Source organism: Anomaloglossus baeobatrachus, chromosome 9, assembly GCF_048569485.1.
Source record: "Anomaloglossus baeobatrachus isolate aAnoBae1 chromosome 9, aAnoBae1.hap1, whole genome shotgun sequence".
Lineage (NCBI taxonomy): Eukaryota > Metazoa > Chordata > Amphibia > Anura > Aromobatidae > Anomaloglossus > Anomaloglossus baeobatrachus.
The window spans coordinates 155,278,601-155,295,919 of NC_134361.1; the positions used below are offsets into that span (position 1 = coordinate 155,278,601).

Genomic DNA, 17,319 nt, shown 5'->3' on the forward strand with positions numbered 1-17,319 from the left:
CTATAATAATAGCAAAAAATGCTGCAAGTTAGTGGCATACAAAAAGTGGCTGTTATACTCCATTTGTGCCCCACTGGTGCCAAGCTATTTCTAGCACCTCTGCATGACACCCTCCTGCTCTGTTTTTAATAAGCTATAATAATAGCAAAAAATGCTGCCAGTTAGTGGCATCCAAAAAGTGGCTGTTGTACTCCATTTCTGCCCCACTGGTTCCAAGCTATTTCTAGCACCTCTGCATTACACCTTCCTGCTCTGTTTTTAATAATCTATAATAATAGCAAAAAATGCTTCCAGTTAGTGGCATACAAAAAGTGGCCGTTGTACTCCATTTGTGCCCCACTGGTGCCAAGCTATTTCTAGCACCTCTGCATTACACCTTCCTGCTCTGTTTTTAATAAGCTATAATATTAGCAAAAAATGCTGCCAGTTAGTGGCATACAAAAAGTGGCTGTTGTACTCCATTTGTGCCCCACTGGTGCCAAGGTATTTCTAAAACACCTGCATTACACCCTCCTGCTCTGTTTTTAATAAGCTATAATAATGGCAAAAAATGCTGCCAGTTATTGGCTTTCAAAAAGTGGCTGTTGTTCTCCATTTGTGCTCCAATGGTGCAAAGCTATTTCTAGCACCTCTGCATTACACCATCCTGCTCTGTTTTTAATAAGCTATAATAATAGCAAAAAATTCTGCCAGTTAGTGGCATCCAAAAAGTGGCATTTGTACTCCATTTGTGCCCCACTGGTGCCAAGCTATTTTTAGCACCTCTGCATTACACCCTCCTGCTCTGTTTTTAATAAGCTATAATAATAGCAAAAAATGCTACCAGTTAGTGGCATACAAAAAGTGGCTGTTGTGCTCCATTTGTGCCCCACTGGTGCCAAGCTACTTCTAGCACCTCTGCATTACACTATCCTGCTCTGTTTTTAATAAGCTATAATAATAGCAAAAAATGCTGCCAGTTAGTGGCATCCAAAAAGTGGCTGTTGTACTCCATTTGTGCCCCTCTGGTGCCAAGCTATTTCTAGCAACTCTGCATTACACCCTCCTGCTCTGTTTTTAATAAACTATAATAATAGCAAAAAATGCTGCAAGTTAGTGGCATACAAAAAGTGGCTGTTGTACTCCATTTGTGCCCCACTGTTGCCAAGGTATTTCTAACACCTCTGCATTACACCCTCCTGCTCTGTTTTTAATAAGCTATAATAATAGCAAAAAATGCTGCAAGTTAGTGGCATACAAAAAGTGGCTGTTGTACTCCATTTGTGCCCCACTGGTGCCAAGCTATTTCTAGCACCTCTGCATGACACCCTCCTGCTCTGTTTTTAATAAGCTATAATAATAGCAAAAATGCTGAAAGTTAGTGGCATCCAAAAAGTGACTGTTGTAGTCCATTTTGTGCCCCACTGGTACCAAGCTATTTCTAGCACCTCTGCATTACACCCTCCTGCTCTGTTTTTAAAAAGCTATAATAATAGCAAAAAATGCTGCAAGTTAGTGGCATACAAAAAGTGGCTGTTGTACTCCATTTGTGCCCCAATGGTGCCAAGCTATTTCTAGCACCTCTGCATGACACCCTCCTGCTCTGTTTTTAATAAGCTATAATAATAGCAAAAAATGCTGCCAGTTAGTGGCATCCAAAAAGTGGCTGTTGTACTCCATTTGTGCCTCACTGGTGCCAAGCTATTTCTAGCACCTCTGCATTACACCTTCCAGCTCTGTTTTTAAAAAGCTATAATAATAGCAAAAAATGCTGCAAGTTAGTGGCATACAAAAAGTGGCTGTTGTACTCCATTTCTGCCCCACTGGTTCCAAGCTATTTCTAGCACCTCTGCATTACACCTTACTGCTCTGTTTTTAATAATCTATAATAATAGCAAAAAATGCTTCCAGTTAGTGGCATACAAAAAGAGTCCGTTGTACTCCATTTGTGCCCCACTGGTGCCAAGCTATTTCTAGCACCTCTGCATTACACCTTCCTGCTCTGTTTTTAATAAGCTATAATAATAGCAAAAAATGCTGCCAGTTAGTGGCATACAAAAAGTGGCTGTTGTACTCCATTTGTGCCCCACTGGTGCCAAGGTATTTCTAAAACACCTGCATTACACCCTCCTGCTCTGTTTTTAATAAGCTATAATAATGGCAAAAAATGCTGCCAGTTATTGGCATCCAAAAAGTGGCTGTTGTTCTCCATTTGTGCCCCAATGGTGCAAAGCTATTTCTAGCACCTCTGCATTACACTATCCTGCTCTGTTTTTAATAAGCTATAATAATAGCAAAAAATTCTGCCAGTTAGTGGCATACAAAAAGTGGCTGTTGTACTCCATTTGTGCCCCACTGGTGCCAAGCTATTTCTAGCACCTCTGCATGACACCCTCCTGCTCTGTTTTTAATACGCTATAATAATGGCAAAAAATGCTGCCAGTTAGTGGCATCCAAAAAGTGGCTGTTGTACTCCATTTGTGCCCCACTGGTGCCAAGCTATTTCTAGCACCTCTGCATTACACCCTCCTGCTCTGTTTTTAAAAAGCTATAATAATAGCAAAAAATGCTGCAAGTTAGTGGCATACAAAAAGTGGCTGTTGTACTCCATTTGTGCCCCAATGGTGCCAAGCTATTTCTAGCACCTCTGCATGACACCCTCCTGCTCTGTTTTTAAAAAGCTATAATAATAGCAAAAAATGCTGCCAGTTAGTGGCATCCAAAAAGTGGCTGTTGTACTCCATTTGTGCCCCACTGGTGCCAAGCTATTTCTAGCACCTCTGCATTACACCTTCCAGCTCTGTTTTTTAAAAAGCTATAATAATAGCAAAAAATGCTGCAAGTTAGTGGCATACAAAAAGTGGCTGTTATACTCCATTTGTGCCCCACTGGTGCCAAGCTATTTCTAGCACCTCTGCATGACACCCTCCTGCTCTGTTTTTAATAAGCTATAATAATAGCAAAAAATGCTGCAAGTTAGTGGCATCCAAAAAGTGGCTGTTGTACTCCATTTGTGCCCCACTGGTGCCAAGCTATTTCTAGCACCTCTGCATGACACCCTCCTGCTCTGTTTTTAATAAGCTATAATAATAGCAAAAAATGCTGCCAGTTAGTGGCATCCAAAAAGTGGCTGTTGTACTCCATTTCTGCCCCACTGGTTCCAAACTATTTCTAGCACCTCTGCATTACACCTTCCTGCTCTGTTTTTAATAATCTATAATAATAGCAAAAAATTCTGCCAGTTAGTGGCATACAAAAAGTGGCTGTTGTACTCCATTTGTGCCCCACTGGTGCCAAGCTATTTCTAGCACCTCTGCATGACACCCTCCTGCTCTGTTTTTAATACGCTATAATAATGGCAAAAAATGCTGCCAGTTAGTGGCATCCAAAAAGTGGCTGTTGTACTCCATTTGTGCCCCACTGGTGCCAAGCTATTTCTAGCACCTCTGCATTACACCCTCCTGCTCTGTTTTTAAAAAGCTATAATAATAGCAAAAAATGCTGCAAGTTAGTGGCATACAAAAAGTGGCTGTTGTACTCCATTTGTGCCCCAATGGTGCCAAGCTATTTCTAGCACCTCTGCATGACACCCTCCTGCTCTGTTTTTAATAAGCTATAATAATAGCAAAAAATGCTGCCAGTTAGTGGCATCCAAAAAGTGGCTGTTGTACTCCATTTGTGCCCCACTGGTGCCAAGCTATTTCTAGCACCTCTGCATTACACCTTCCAGCTCTGTTTTTTAAAAAGCTATAATAATAGCAAAAAATGCTGCAAGTTAGTGGCATACAAAAAGTGGCTGTTATACTCCATTTGTGCCCCACTGGTGCCAAGCTATTTCTAGCACCTCTGCATGACACCCTCCTGCTCTGTTTTTAATAAGCTATAATAATAGCAAAAAATGCTGCAAGTTAGTGGCATCCAAAAAGTGGCTGTTGTACTCCATTTGTGCCCCACTGGTGCCAAGCTATTTCTAGCACCTCTGCATGACACCCTCCTGCTCTGTTTTTAATAAGCTATAATAATAGCAAAAAATGCTGCCAGTTAGTGGCATCCAAAAAGTGGCTGTTGTACTCCATTTCTGCCCCACTGGTTCCAAACTATTTCTAGCACCTCTGCATTACACCTTCCTGCTCTGTTTTTAATAATCTATAATAATAGCAAAAAATGCTGCCAGTTAGTGGCATACAAAAAGTGGCTGTTGTACTCCATTTGTGCCCCACTGGTGCCAGGGTATTTCTAAAACACCTGCATTACACCCTCCTGCTCTGTTTTTAATAAGCTATAATAATGGCAAAAAATGCTGCCAGTTATTGGCATCCAAAAAGTGGCTGTTGTTCTCCATTTGTGCCCCAATGGTGCAAAGCTATTTCTAGCACCTCTGCATTACACCATCCTGCTCTGTTTTTAATAAGCTATAATAATAGCAAAAAATTCTGCCAGTTAGTGGCATCCAAAAAGTGGCTTTTGTACTCCATTTGTGCCCCACTGGTGCCAAGCTATTTCTAGCACCTCTGCATTACACCCTCCTGCTCTGTTTTTAATAAGCTATAATAATAGCAAAAAATTATACCAGTTAGTGGCATACTAAAAGTGGCTGTTGTACTCCATTTGTGCCCCACTGGTGCCAAGCTACTTCTAGCACCTCTGCATTACACTATCCTGCTCTGTTTTTAATAAGCTATAATAATAGCAAAAAATGCTGCCAGTTAGTGGCATCCCAAAAGTGGCTGTTGTACTCCATTTGTGCCCCTCTGGTGCCAAGCTATTTCTAGCACCTCTGCATTACACCCTCCTGCTCTGTTTTTAATAAGCTATAATAATAGCAAAAAATGCTGCTTGTTAGTGGCATCCAAAAAGTGACTGTTGTACTCCATTTGTGCCCCACTGGTACCAAGCTATTTCTAGCACCTCTGCATTACACCCTCCTGCTCTGTTTTTAAAAAGCTATAATAATAGTAAAAAATGCTGAAAGTTAGTGGCATCCAAAAAGTGACTGTTGTAGTCCATTTGTGCCCCACTGGTGCCAAGGAATTTCTAACACCTCTGCATTACACCCTCATGCTCTGTTTTTAATAAGCTATAATAATGGCAAAAAATGCTGCCAGTTAGTGGCATCCAAAAAGTGGCTGTTGTACTCCATTTGTGTCCCAATGGTGCCAAGCTATTTCTAGCACCTCTGCATTACACCCTCCGGCTCTGTTTTTAATAAGCTATAATTATAGCAAAAAATGCTGCAAGTTAGTGGCATACAAAAAGTGGCTGTTGTACTCCATTTGTGCCCCAATGGTGCCAAGCTATTTCTAGCACCTCTGCATTACACCTTCCAGCTCTGTTTTTAAAAAGCTATAATAATAGCAAAAAATGCTGCAAGTTAGTGGCATACAAAAAGTGGCTCTTGTACTCCATTTCTGCCCCACTGGTGCCAAGCTATTTCTAGCACCTCTGCATGACACCCTCCTGCTCTGTTTTTAATAATCTATAATATTAGCAAAAAATGCTGCCAGTTAGTGGCATCCAAAAAGTGGCTCTTGTACTCCATTTCTGCCCCACTGGTTCCAAGCTATTTCTAGCACCTCTGCATTACACCTTCCTGCTCTGTTTTTAATAATCTATAATAATAGCAAAAAATGCTTCCAGTTAGTGGCATACAAAAAGTGGCCGTTGTACTCCATTTGTGCCCCACTGGTGCTAAGCTATTTCTAGCACCTCTGCATTACACCTTCCTGCTCTGTTTTTAATAAGCTATAATAATAGCAAAAAATGCTGCCAGTTAGTGGCATACAAAAAGTGGCTGTTGTACTCCATTTGTGCCCCACTGGTGCCAAGGTATTTCTAAAACACCTGCATTACACCCTCCTGCTCTGTTTTTAATAAGCTATAATAATGGCAAAAAATGCTGCCAGTTATTGGCATCCAAAAAGTGGCTGTTGTTCTCCATTTGTGCCCCAATGGTGCAAAGCTATTTCTAGCACCTCTGCATTACACCATCCTGCTCTGTTTTTAATAAGCTATAATAATAGCAAAAAATTCTGCCAGTTAGTGGCATCCAAAAAGTGGCTTTTGTACTCCATTTGTGCCCCACTGGTGCCAAGCTATTTCTAGCACCTCTGCATTACACCCTCCTGCTCTGTTTTTAATAAGCTATAATAATAGCAAAAAATGCTACCAGTTAGTGGCATACAAAAAGTGGCTGTTGTACTCCATTTGTGCCCCACTGGTGCCAAGCTACTTCTAGCACCTCTGCATTACACTATCCTGCTCTGTTTTTAATAAGCTGTAATAATAGCAAAAAATGCCGCAAGTCAGTGGCATACAAAAAGTGGCTGTTGTACACCATTTGTGCCCCACTGGTGCCCAGGTATTTCTAACACCTCTGCATTACACCCTCCTGCTCTGTTTTTAATAAGCTATAATAATAGCAAAAAATGACGCAAGTTAGTGGCATACAAAAAGTGGCTGTTGTACTCTATTTGTGCCCCACTGGTGCCAAGCTATTTCTAGCACCTCTGCATGACACCCTCCTGCTCTGTTTTTAATAAGCTATAATAATAGCAAAAAATGCTGCCAGTTAGTGGCATCCAAAAAAGTGGCTTTTGTACTCCATTTGTGCCCCACTTGTGCCAAGCTATTTCTAGCACCTCTGCATTACACCTTCCTGCTCTGTTTTTAATAAGCTATAATAATAGCAAAAAATACTGCCAGTTAGTGGCATACAAAAAGTGGCTGTTGTACTCCATTTGTGCCCCACTGGTGCCAAGCTATTTCTAGCACCTCTGCATTACACCTTCCTGCTCTGTTTTTAATAAGCTATAATAATAGCAAAAAATGCTGCAATTTAGTGGCATACAAAAAGTGGCTGTTGTACTCCATTAGTGCCCCACTGATGCCAAGGTATTTCTAACACACCTGCATTACACCCTCCTGCTCTGTTTTAAATAAGCTATAATAATGGCAAAAAATGCTGCCAGTTAGTGGCATCCAGAAAGTGACTGTTGTAGTCCATTTTGTGCCCCACTGGTGCCCAGGTATTTCTAACACCTCTGCATTACACCCTCCTGCTCTGGTTTTAATAAGCTATAATAATAGCAAAAAATGCTGCAAGTTAGTGGCATACAAAAAGTGGCTGTTGTACTCCATTTGTGCCCCACTGGTGCCAAGCTATTTCTAGCACCTCTGCATGAAACCCTCCTGCTCTGTTTTTAATGAGCTGTAATAATAGCAAAAAATGCTGCCAGTTAGTGGCATCCAAAAAGTGGCTGTTGTAGTCCATTTGTGCCCCACTGGTGCCCAGGTATTTCTAACACCTCTGCATTACACCCTCCTGCTCTGTTTTTAATAAGCTATAGTAATAGCAAAAAATGCTGCAAGTTAGTGGCATACAAAAAGTGGCTGTTGTACTCCATTTCTGCCCCACTGGTGCCAAGGTATTTCTAGCACCTCTGCATTACACCTTCCTGCTCTGTTTTTAATAATCTATAATAATAGCAAAAAATGCTTCCAGTTAGTGGCATACAAAAAGTGGCCGTTGTACTCCATTTGTGCCCCACTGGTGCCAAGCTATTTCTAGCACCTCTGCATTACACCTTCCTGCTCTGTTTTTAATAAGCTATAATAATAGCAAAAAATGCTGCCAGTTAGTGGCATATAAAAAGTGGCTGTTGTACTCCATTTGTGCCCCACTGGTGCTAAGGTATTTCTAAAACACCTGCATTACACCCTCCTGCTCTGTTTTTAATAAGCTATAATAATGGCAAAAAATGCTGCCAGTTATTGGCATCCAAAAAGTGGCTGTTGTACTCCATTTGTGCCCCAATGGTGCCAAGCTATTTCTAGCACCTCTGCATTACACCCTCCTGCTCTGTTTTTAATAAGCTATAATAATAGCAAAAAATGCTGCAAGTTAGTGGCATCCAAAAAGTGGCTGTTGTACTCCATTTGTGCCCCACTGGTGCCAAGCTATTTCTAGCACCTCTGCATTACACCCTCCTGCTCTGTTTTTAATAAGCTATAATAAGAGCAAAAAATGCTACCAGTTAGTGGCATACAAAAAGTGGCTGTTGTACTCCATTTGTGCACCTCTGGTGCCAAGCTATTTCTAGCAACTCTGCATTACACCCTCCTGCTCTGTTTTTAATAAACTATAATAATAGCAAAAAATGCTGCCAGTTAGTGGCATACAAAAAGTGGCTGTTGTACTCCATTTGTGCCCCAATGGTGCCAAGCTATTTCTAGCACCTCTGCATGACACCCTCCTGCTCTGTTTTTAATAAGCTATAATAATAGCAAAAAATGCTGCAAATTAGTGGCATACAAAAAGTGGCTGTTGTACTCCATTTGTGCCCCACTGGTGCCAAGCTATTTCTAGCACCTCTGCATGACACCCTCCTGCTCTGTTTTTAATAAGCTATAATAATAGCAAAAAATGCTGCCAGTTAGTGGCATCCAAAAAGTGGCTGTTGTACTCCATTTCTGCCCCACTGGTGCCAAGCTATTTCTAGCACCTCTGCATTACACCTTCCTGCTCTGTTTTTAATAATCTATAATAATAGCAAAACATGCTTCCAGTTAGTGGCATACAAAAAGTGGCCGTTGTACTCCATTTGTGCCCCACTGGTGCCAAGCTACTTCTAGCACCTCTGCATTACACCTTCCTGCTCTGTTTTTCATAAGCTGTAATAATAGCAAAAAATACTGCCAGTTAGTGGCATATAAAAAGTGGCTGTTGTACTCCATTTGTGCCCCACTGGTGCCAAGGTATTTCTAAAACACCTGCATTACACCTTCCTGCTCTGTTTTTAATAAGCTATAATAATGGCAAAAAATGCTGCCAGTTAGTGGCATCCAAAAAGTGGCTCTTGTACTCCATTTCTGCCCCACTGGTGCCAAGCTATTTCTAGCACCTCTGCATGACACCCTCCTGCTCTGTTTTTAATAATCTATAATATTAGCAAAAAATGCTGCCAGTTAGTGGCATCCAAAAAGTGGCTCTTGTACTCCATTTCTGCCCCACTGGTTCCAAGCTATTTCTAGCACCTCTGCATTACACCTTCCTGCTCTGTTTTTAATAATCTATAATAATAGCAAAAAATGCTTCCAGTTTGTGGCATACAAAAAGTGGCCGTTGTACTCCATTTGTGCCCCACTGGTGCTAAGCTATTTCTAGCACCTCTGCATTACACCTTCCTGCTCTGTTTTTAATAAGCTATAATAATAGCAAAAAATGCTGCCAGTTAGTGGCATACAAAAAGTGGCTGTTGTACTCCATTTGTGCCCCACTGGTGCCAAGGTATTTCTAAAACACCTGCATTACACCCTCCTGCTCTGTTTTTAATAAGCTATAATAATGGCAAAAAATGCTGCCAGTTATTGGCATCCAAAAAGTGGCTGTTGTTCTCCATTTGTGCCCCAATGGTGCAAAGCTATTTCTAGCACCTCTGCATTACACCATCCTGCTCTGTTTTTAATAAGCTATAATAATAGCAAAAAATTCTGCCAGTTAGTGGCATCCAAAAAGTGGCTTTTGTACTCCATTTGTGCCCCACTGGTGCCAAGCTATTTCTAGCACCTCTGCATTACACCCTCCTGCTCTGTTTTTAATAAGCTATAATAATAGCAAAAAATGCCGCAAGTTAGTGGCATACAAAAAGTGGCTGTTGTACTCCATTTGTGCCCCACTGGTGCTAAGGTATTTCTAAAACACCTGCATTACACCCTCCTGCTCTGTTTTTAATAAGCTATAATAATGGCAAAAAATGCTGCCAGTTATTGGCATCCAAAAAGTGGCTGTTGTACTCCATTTGTGCCCCAATGGTGCCAAGCTATTTCTAGCACCTCTGCATTACACCCTCCTGCTCTGTTTTTAAAAAGCTATAATAATAGTAAAAAATGCTGAAAGTTAGTGGCATCCAAAAAGTGACTGTTGTAGTCCATTTGTGCCCCACTGGTGCCAAGGAATTTCTAACACCTCTGCATTACACCCTCATGCTCTGTTTTTAATAAGCTATAATAATGGCAAAAAATGCTGCCAGTTAGTGGCATCCAAAAAGTGGCTCTTGTACTCCATTTCTGCCCCACTGGTTCCAAGCTATTTCTAGCACCTCTGCATTACACCTTCCTGCTCTGTTTTTAATAATCTATAATAATAGCAAAAAATGCTTCCAGTTTGTGGCATACAAAAAGTGGCCGTTGTACTCCATTTGTGCCCCACTGGTGCTAAGCTATTTCTAGCACCTCTGCATTACACCTTCCTGCTCTGTTTTTAATAAGCTATAATAATAGCAAAAAATGCTGCCAGTTAGTGGCATACAAAAAGTGGCTGTTGTACTCCATTTGTGCCCCACTGGTGCCAAGGTATTTCTAAAACACCTGCATTACACCCTCCTGCTCTGTTTTTAATAAGCTATAATAATGGCAAAAAATGCTGCCAGTTATTGGCATCCAAAAAGTGGCTGTTGTTCTCCATTTGTGCCCCAATGGTGCAAAGCTATTTCTAGCACCTCTGCATTACACCATCCTGCTCTGTTTTTAATAAGCTATAATAATAGCAAAAAATTCTGCCAGTTAGTGGCATCCAAAAAGTGGCTGTTGTACTCCATTTGTGCCCCACTGGTGCCAAGCTACTTCTAGCACCTCTGCATTACACTATCCTGCTCTGTTTTTAATAAGCTGTAATAATAGCAAAAAATGCCGCAAGTTAGTGGCATACAAAAAGTGGCTGTTGTACTCCATTTGTGCCCCACTGGTGCTAAGGTATTTCTAAAACACCTGCATTACACCCTCCTGCTCTGTTTTTAATAAGCTATAATAATGGCAAAAAATGCTGCCAGTTATTGGCATCCAAAAAGTGGCTGTTGTACTCCATTTGTGCCCCAATGGTGCCAAGCTATTTCTAGCACCTCTGCATTACACCCTCCTGCTCTGTTTTTAAAAAGCTATAATAATAGTAAAAAATGCTGAAAGTTAGTGGCATCCAAAAAGTGACTGTTGTAGTCCATTTGTGCCCCACTGGTGCCAAGGAATTTCTAACACCTCTGCATTACACCCTCATGCTCTGTTTTTAATAAGCTATAATAATGGCAAAAAATGCTGCCAGTTAGTGGCATCCAAAAAGTGGCTGTTGTACTCCATTTGTGTCCCAATGGTGCCAAGCTATTTCTAGCACCTCTGCATTACACCCTCCGGCTCTGTTTTTAATAAGCTATAATAATAGCAAAAAATGCTGCAAGTTAGTGGCATACAAAAAGTGGCTGTTGTACTCCATTTGTGCCCCAATGGTGCCAAGCTATTTCTAGCACCTCTGCATTACACCTTCCAGCTCTGTTTTTAAAAAGCTATAATAATAGCAAAAAATGCTGCAAGTTAGTGGCATACAAAAAGTGGCTCTTGTACTCCATTTCTGCCCCACTGGTGCCAAGCTATTTCTAGCACCTCTGCATGACACCCTCCTGCTCTGTTTTTAATAATCTATAATATTAGCAAAAAATGCTGCCAGTTAGTGGCATCCAAAAAGTGGCTCTTGTACTCCATTTCTGCCCCACTGGTTCCAAGCTATTTCTAGCACCTCTACATTACACCTTCCTGCTCTGTTTTTAATAATCTATAATAATAGCAAAAAATGCTTCCAGTTAGTGGCATACAAAAAGTGGCCGTTGTACTCCATTTGTGCCCCACTGGTGCTAAGCTATTTCTAGCACCTCTGCATTACACCTTCCTGCTCTGTTTTTAATAAGCTATAATAATAGCAAAAAATGCTGCCAGTTAGTGGCATACAAAAAGTGGCTGTTGTACTCCATTTGTGCCCCACTGGTGCCAAGGTATTTCTAAAACACCTGCATTACACCCTCCTGCTCTGTTTTTAATAAGCTATAATAATGGCAAAAAATGCTGCCAGTTATTGGCATCCAAAAAGTGGCTGTTGTTCTCCATTTGTGCCCCAATGGTGCAAAGCTATTTCTAGCACCTCTGCATTACACCATCCTGCTCTGTTTTTAATAAGCTATAATAATAGCAAAAAATTCTGCCAGTTAGTGGCATCCAAAAAGTGGCTTTTGTACTCCATTTGTGCCCCACTGGTGCCAAGCTATTTCTAGCACCTCTGCATTACACCCTCCTGCTCTGTTTTTAATAAGCTATAATAATAGCAAAAAATGCTACCAGTTAGTGGCATACAAAAAGTGGCTGTTGTACTCCATTTGTGCCCCACTGGTGCCAAGCTACTTCTAGCACCTCTGCATTACACTATCCTGCTCTGTTTTTAATAAGCTGTAATAATAGCAAAAAATGCCGCAAGTCAGTGGCATACAAAAAGTGGCTGTTGTACACCATTTGTGCCCCACTGGTGCCCAGGTATTTCTAACACCTCTGCATTACACCCTCCTGCTCTGTTTTTAATAAGCTATAATAATAGCAAAAAATGACGCAAGTTAGTGGCATACAAAAAGTGGCTGTTGTACTCTATTTGTGCCCCACTGGTGCCAAGCTATTTCTAGCACCTCTGCATGACACCCTCCTGCTCTGTTTTTAATAAGCTATAATAATAGCAAAAAATGCTGCCAGTTAGTGGCATCCAAAAAAGTGGCTTTTGTACTCCATTTGTGCCCCACTTGTGCCAAGCTATTTCTAGCACCTCTGCATTACACCTTCCTGCTCTGTTTTTAATAAGCTATAATAATAGCAAAAAATACTGCCAGTTAGTGGCATACAAAAAGTGGCTGTTGTACTCCATTTGTGCCCCACTGGTGCCAAGCTATTTCTAGCACCTCTGCATTACACCTTCCTGCTCTGTTTTTAATAAGCTATAATAATAGCAAAAAATGCTGCAATTTAGTGGCATACAAAAAGTGGCTGTTGTACTCCATTAGTGCCCCACTGATGCCAAGGTATTTCTAACACACCTGCATTACACCCTCCTGCTCTGTTTTAAATAAGCTATAATAATGGCAAAAAATGCTGCCAGTTAGTGGCATCCAGAAAGTGACTGTTGTAGTCCATTTTGTGCCCCACTGGTGCCCAGGTATTTCTAACACCTCTGCATTACACCCTCCTGCTCTGGTTTTAATAAGCTATAATAATAGCAAAAAATGCTGCAAGTTAGTGGCATACAAAAAGTGGCTGTTGTACTCCATTTGTGCCCCACTGGTGCCAAGCTATTTCTAGCACCTCTGCATGAAACCCTCCTGCTCTGTTTTTAATGAGCTGTAATAATAGCAAAAAATGCTGCCAGTTAGTGGCATCCAAAAAGTGGCTGTTGTAGTCCATTTGTGCCCCACTGGTGCCCAGGTATTTCTAACACCTCTGCATTACACCCTCCTGCTCTGTTTTTAATAAGCTATAGTAATAGCAAAAAATGCTGCAAGTTAGTGGCATACAAAAAGTGGCTGTTGTACTCCATTTCTGCCCCACTGGTGCCAAGGTATTTCTAGCACCTCTGCATTACACCTTCCTGCTCTGTTTTTAATAATCTATAATAATAGCAAAAAATGCTTCCAGTTAGTGGCATACAAAAAGTGGCCGTTGTACTCCATTTGTGCCCCACTGGTGCCAAGCTATTTCTAGCACCTCTGCATTACACCTTCCTGCTCTGTTTTTAATAAGCTATAATAATAGCAAAAAATGCTGCCAGTTAGTGGCATATAAAAAGTGGCTGTTGTACTCCATTTGTGCCCCACTGGTGCTAAGGTATTTCTAAAACACCTGCATTACACCCTCCTGCTCTGTTTTTAATAAGCTATAATAATGGCAAAAAATGCTGCCAGTTATTGGCATCCAAAAAGTGGCTGTTGTACTCCATTTGTGCCCCAATGGTGCCAAGCTATTTCTAGCACCTCTGCATTACACCCTCCTGCTCTGTTTTTAATAAGCTATAATAAGAGCAAAAAATGCTACCAGTTAGTGGCATACAAAAAGTGGCTGTTGTACTCCATTTGTGCACCTCTGGTGCCAAGCTATTTCTAGCAACTCTGCATTACACCCTCCTGCTCTGTTTTTTAATAAACTATAATAATAGCAAAAAATGCTGCCAGTTAGTGGCATACAAAAAGTGGCTGTTGTACTCCATTTGTGCCCCAATGGTGCCAAGCTATTTCTAGCACCTCTGCATGACACCCTCCTGCTCTGTTTTTAATAAGCTATAATAATAGCAAAAAATGCTGCAAATTAGTGGCATGCAAAAAGTGGCTGTTGTACTCCATTTGTGCCCCACTGGTGCCAAGCTATTTCTAGCACCTCTGCATGACACCCTCCTGCTCTGTTTTTAATAAGCTATAATAATAGCAAAAAATGCTGCCAGTTAGTGGCATCCAAAAAGTGGCTGTTGTACTCCATTTCTGCCCCACTGGTGCCAAGCTATTTCTAGCACCTCTGCATTACACCTTCCTGCTCTGTTTTTAATAATCTATAATAATAGCAAAACATGCTTCCAGTTAGTGGCATACAAAAAGTGGCCGTTGTACTCCATTTGTGCCCCACTGGTGCCAAGCTACTTCTAGCACCTCTGCATTACACCTTCCTGCTCTGTTTTTCATAAGCTGTAATAATAGCAAAAAATGCTGCCAGTTAGTGGCATATAAAAAGTGGCTGTTGTACTCCATTTGTGCCCCACTGGTGCCAAGGTATTTCTAAAACACCTGCATTACACCTTCCTGCTCTGTTTTTAATAAGCTATAATAATGGCAAAAAATGCTGCCAGTTAGTGGCATCCAAAAAGTGGCTCTTGTACTCCATTTCTGCCCCACTGGTGCCAAGCTATTTCTAGCACCTCTGCATGACACCCTCCTGCTCTGTTTTTAATAATCTATAATATTAGCAAAAAATGCTGCCAGTTAGTGGCATCCAAAAAGTGGCTCTTGTACTCCATTTCTGCCCCACTGGTTCCAAGCTATTTCTAGCACCTCTGCATTACACCTTCCTGCTCTGTTTTTAATAATCTATAATAATAGCAAAAAATGCTTCCAGTTTGTGGCATACAAAAAGTGGCCGTTGTACTCCATTTGTGCCCCACTGGTGCTAAGCTATTTCTAGCACCTCTGCATTACACCTTCCTGCTCTGTTTTTAATAAGCTATAATAATAGCAAAAAATGCTGCCAGTTAGTGGCATACAAAAAGTGGCTGTTGTACTCCATTTGTGCCCCACTGGTGCCAAGGTATTTCTAAAACACCTGCATTACACCCTCCTGCTCTGTTTTTAATAAGCTATAATAATGGCAAAAAATGCTGCCAGTTATTGGCATCCAAAAAGTGGCTGTTGTTCTCCATTTGTGCCCCAATGGTGCAAAGCTATTTCTAGCACCTCTGCATTACACCATCCTGCTCTGTTTTTAATAAGCTATAATAATAGCAAAAAATTCTGCCAGTTAGTGGCATCCAAAAAGTGGCTTTTGTACTCCATTTGTGCCCCACTGGTGCCAAGCTATTTCTAGCACCTCTGCATTACACCCTCCTGCTCTGTTTTTAATAAGCTATAATAATAGCAAAAAATGCTACCAGTTAGTGGCATACAAAAAGTGGCTGTTGTACTCCATTTGTGCCCCACTGGTGCCAAGCTACTTCTAGCACCTCTGCATTACACTATCCTGCTCTGTTTTTAATAAGCTGTAATAATAGCAAAAAATGCCGCAAGTTAGTGGCATACAAAAAGTGGCTGTTGTACACCATTTGTGCCCCACTGGTGCCCAGGTATTTCTAACACCTCTGCATTACACCCTCCTGCTCTGTTTTTAATAAGCTATAATAATAGCAAAAAATGACGCAAGTTAGTGGCATACAAAAAGTGGCTGTTGTACTCTATTTGTGCCCCACTGGTGCCAAGCTATTTCTAGCACCTCTGCATGACACCCTCCTGCTCTGTTTTTAATAAGCTATAATAATAGCAAAAAATGCTGCCAGTTAGTGGCATCCAAAAAAGTGGCTTTTGTACTCCATTTGTGCCCCACTTGTGCCAAGCTATTTCTAGCACCTCTGCATTACACCTTCCTGCTCTGTTTTTAATAAGCTATAATAATAGCAAAAAATGCTGCAATTTAGTGGCATACAAAAAGTGGCTGTTGTACTCCATTAGTGCCCCACTGATGCCAAGGTATTTCTAACACACCTGCATTACACCCTCCTGCTCTGTTTTAAATAAGCTATAATAATGGCAAAAAATGCTGCCAGTTAGTGGCATCCAAAAAGTGGCTGTTGTACTCCATTTGTGCCCCAATGGTGCCAAGCTATTTCTAGCACCTCTGCATTACACCATCCTGCTTTGTTTTTAATAAGCTATAATAATAGCAAAAAATGCTGCCAGTTAGTGGCATCCAAAAAGTGGCTGTTGTACTCCATTTGTGTCCCAATGGTGCCAAGCTATTTCTAGCACCTCTGCATTACACCCTCCGGCTCTGTTTTTAATAAGCTATAATAATAGCAAAAAATAATGCAAGTTAGTGGCATCCAAACAGTGGCTGTTGTACTCCATTTGTGCGACTCTGGTGCCAAGCTATTTCTAGCACCTCTGCATTACACCCTCCTGCTCTGTTTTTAATAAACTATAATAATAGCAAAAAATGCTGCCAGTTAGTGGCATCCAAAAAGTGGCTGTTGTACTCCATTTGTGCCCCACTGGTACCAAGCTATTTCTAGCACCTCTGCATTACACCCTCCTGCTCTGTTTTTAAAAAGCTATAATAATAGCAAAAAATTGTGAAAGTTAGTGGCATCCAAAAAGTGGCTGTTGTACTCCATTTGTGTCCCAATGGTGCCAAGCTATTTCTAGCACATCTGCATTACACCCTCCGGCTCTGTTTTTAATAAGCTATAATAATAGCAAAAAATGCTGCAAGTTAGTGGCATCCAAAAAGTGGCTGTTGTACTCCATTTGTGCGACTCTGGTGCCAAGCTATTTCTAGCACCTCTGCATTTCACCCTCCTGCTCTGTTTTTAATAAACTATAATAATAGCAAAAAATGCTGCCAGTTAGTGTCATACAAAAAGTGGCTGTTGTACTCCATTTGTGCCCCACTGGTGTCAAGCTATTTCTAGCACCTCTGCATGACACCCTCCTGCTCTGTTTTTAATAAGCTATAATAATAGCAAAAGATGCTGAAAGTTAGTGGCATCCAGAAAGTGACTGTTGTAGTCCATTTTGTGCCCCACTGGTGCCCAGGTATTTCTAACACCTCTGCATTACACCCTCCTGCTCTGGTTTTAATAAGCTATAATAATAGCAAAAAATGCTGCAAGTTAGTGGCATACAAAAAGTGGCTGTTGTACTCCATTTGTGCCCCACTGGTGCCAAGCTATTTCTAGCACCTCTGCATGAAACCCTCCTGCTCTGTGTTTAATGAGCTGTAATAATAGCAAAAAAT

At 41.1% G+C, this 17,319-nt stretch overlaps 1 protein-coding gene across 1 annotated transcript in view; it reads left to right on the forward strand.

Annotated features, from left to right (window-relative positions):
- The window catches only part of LOC142251327 (protein Shroom4-like), a 1,515,126-nt gene that overhangs the window by 1,170,367 nt on the left and 327,440 nt on the right, over positions 1-17,319 (forward strand). The window lies entirely within an intron of this gene.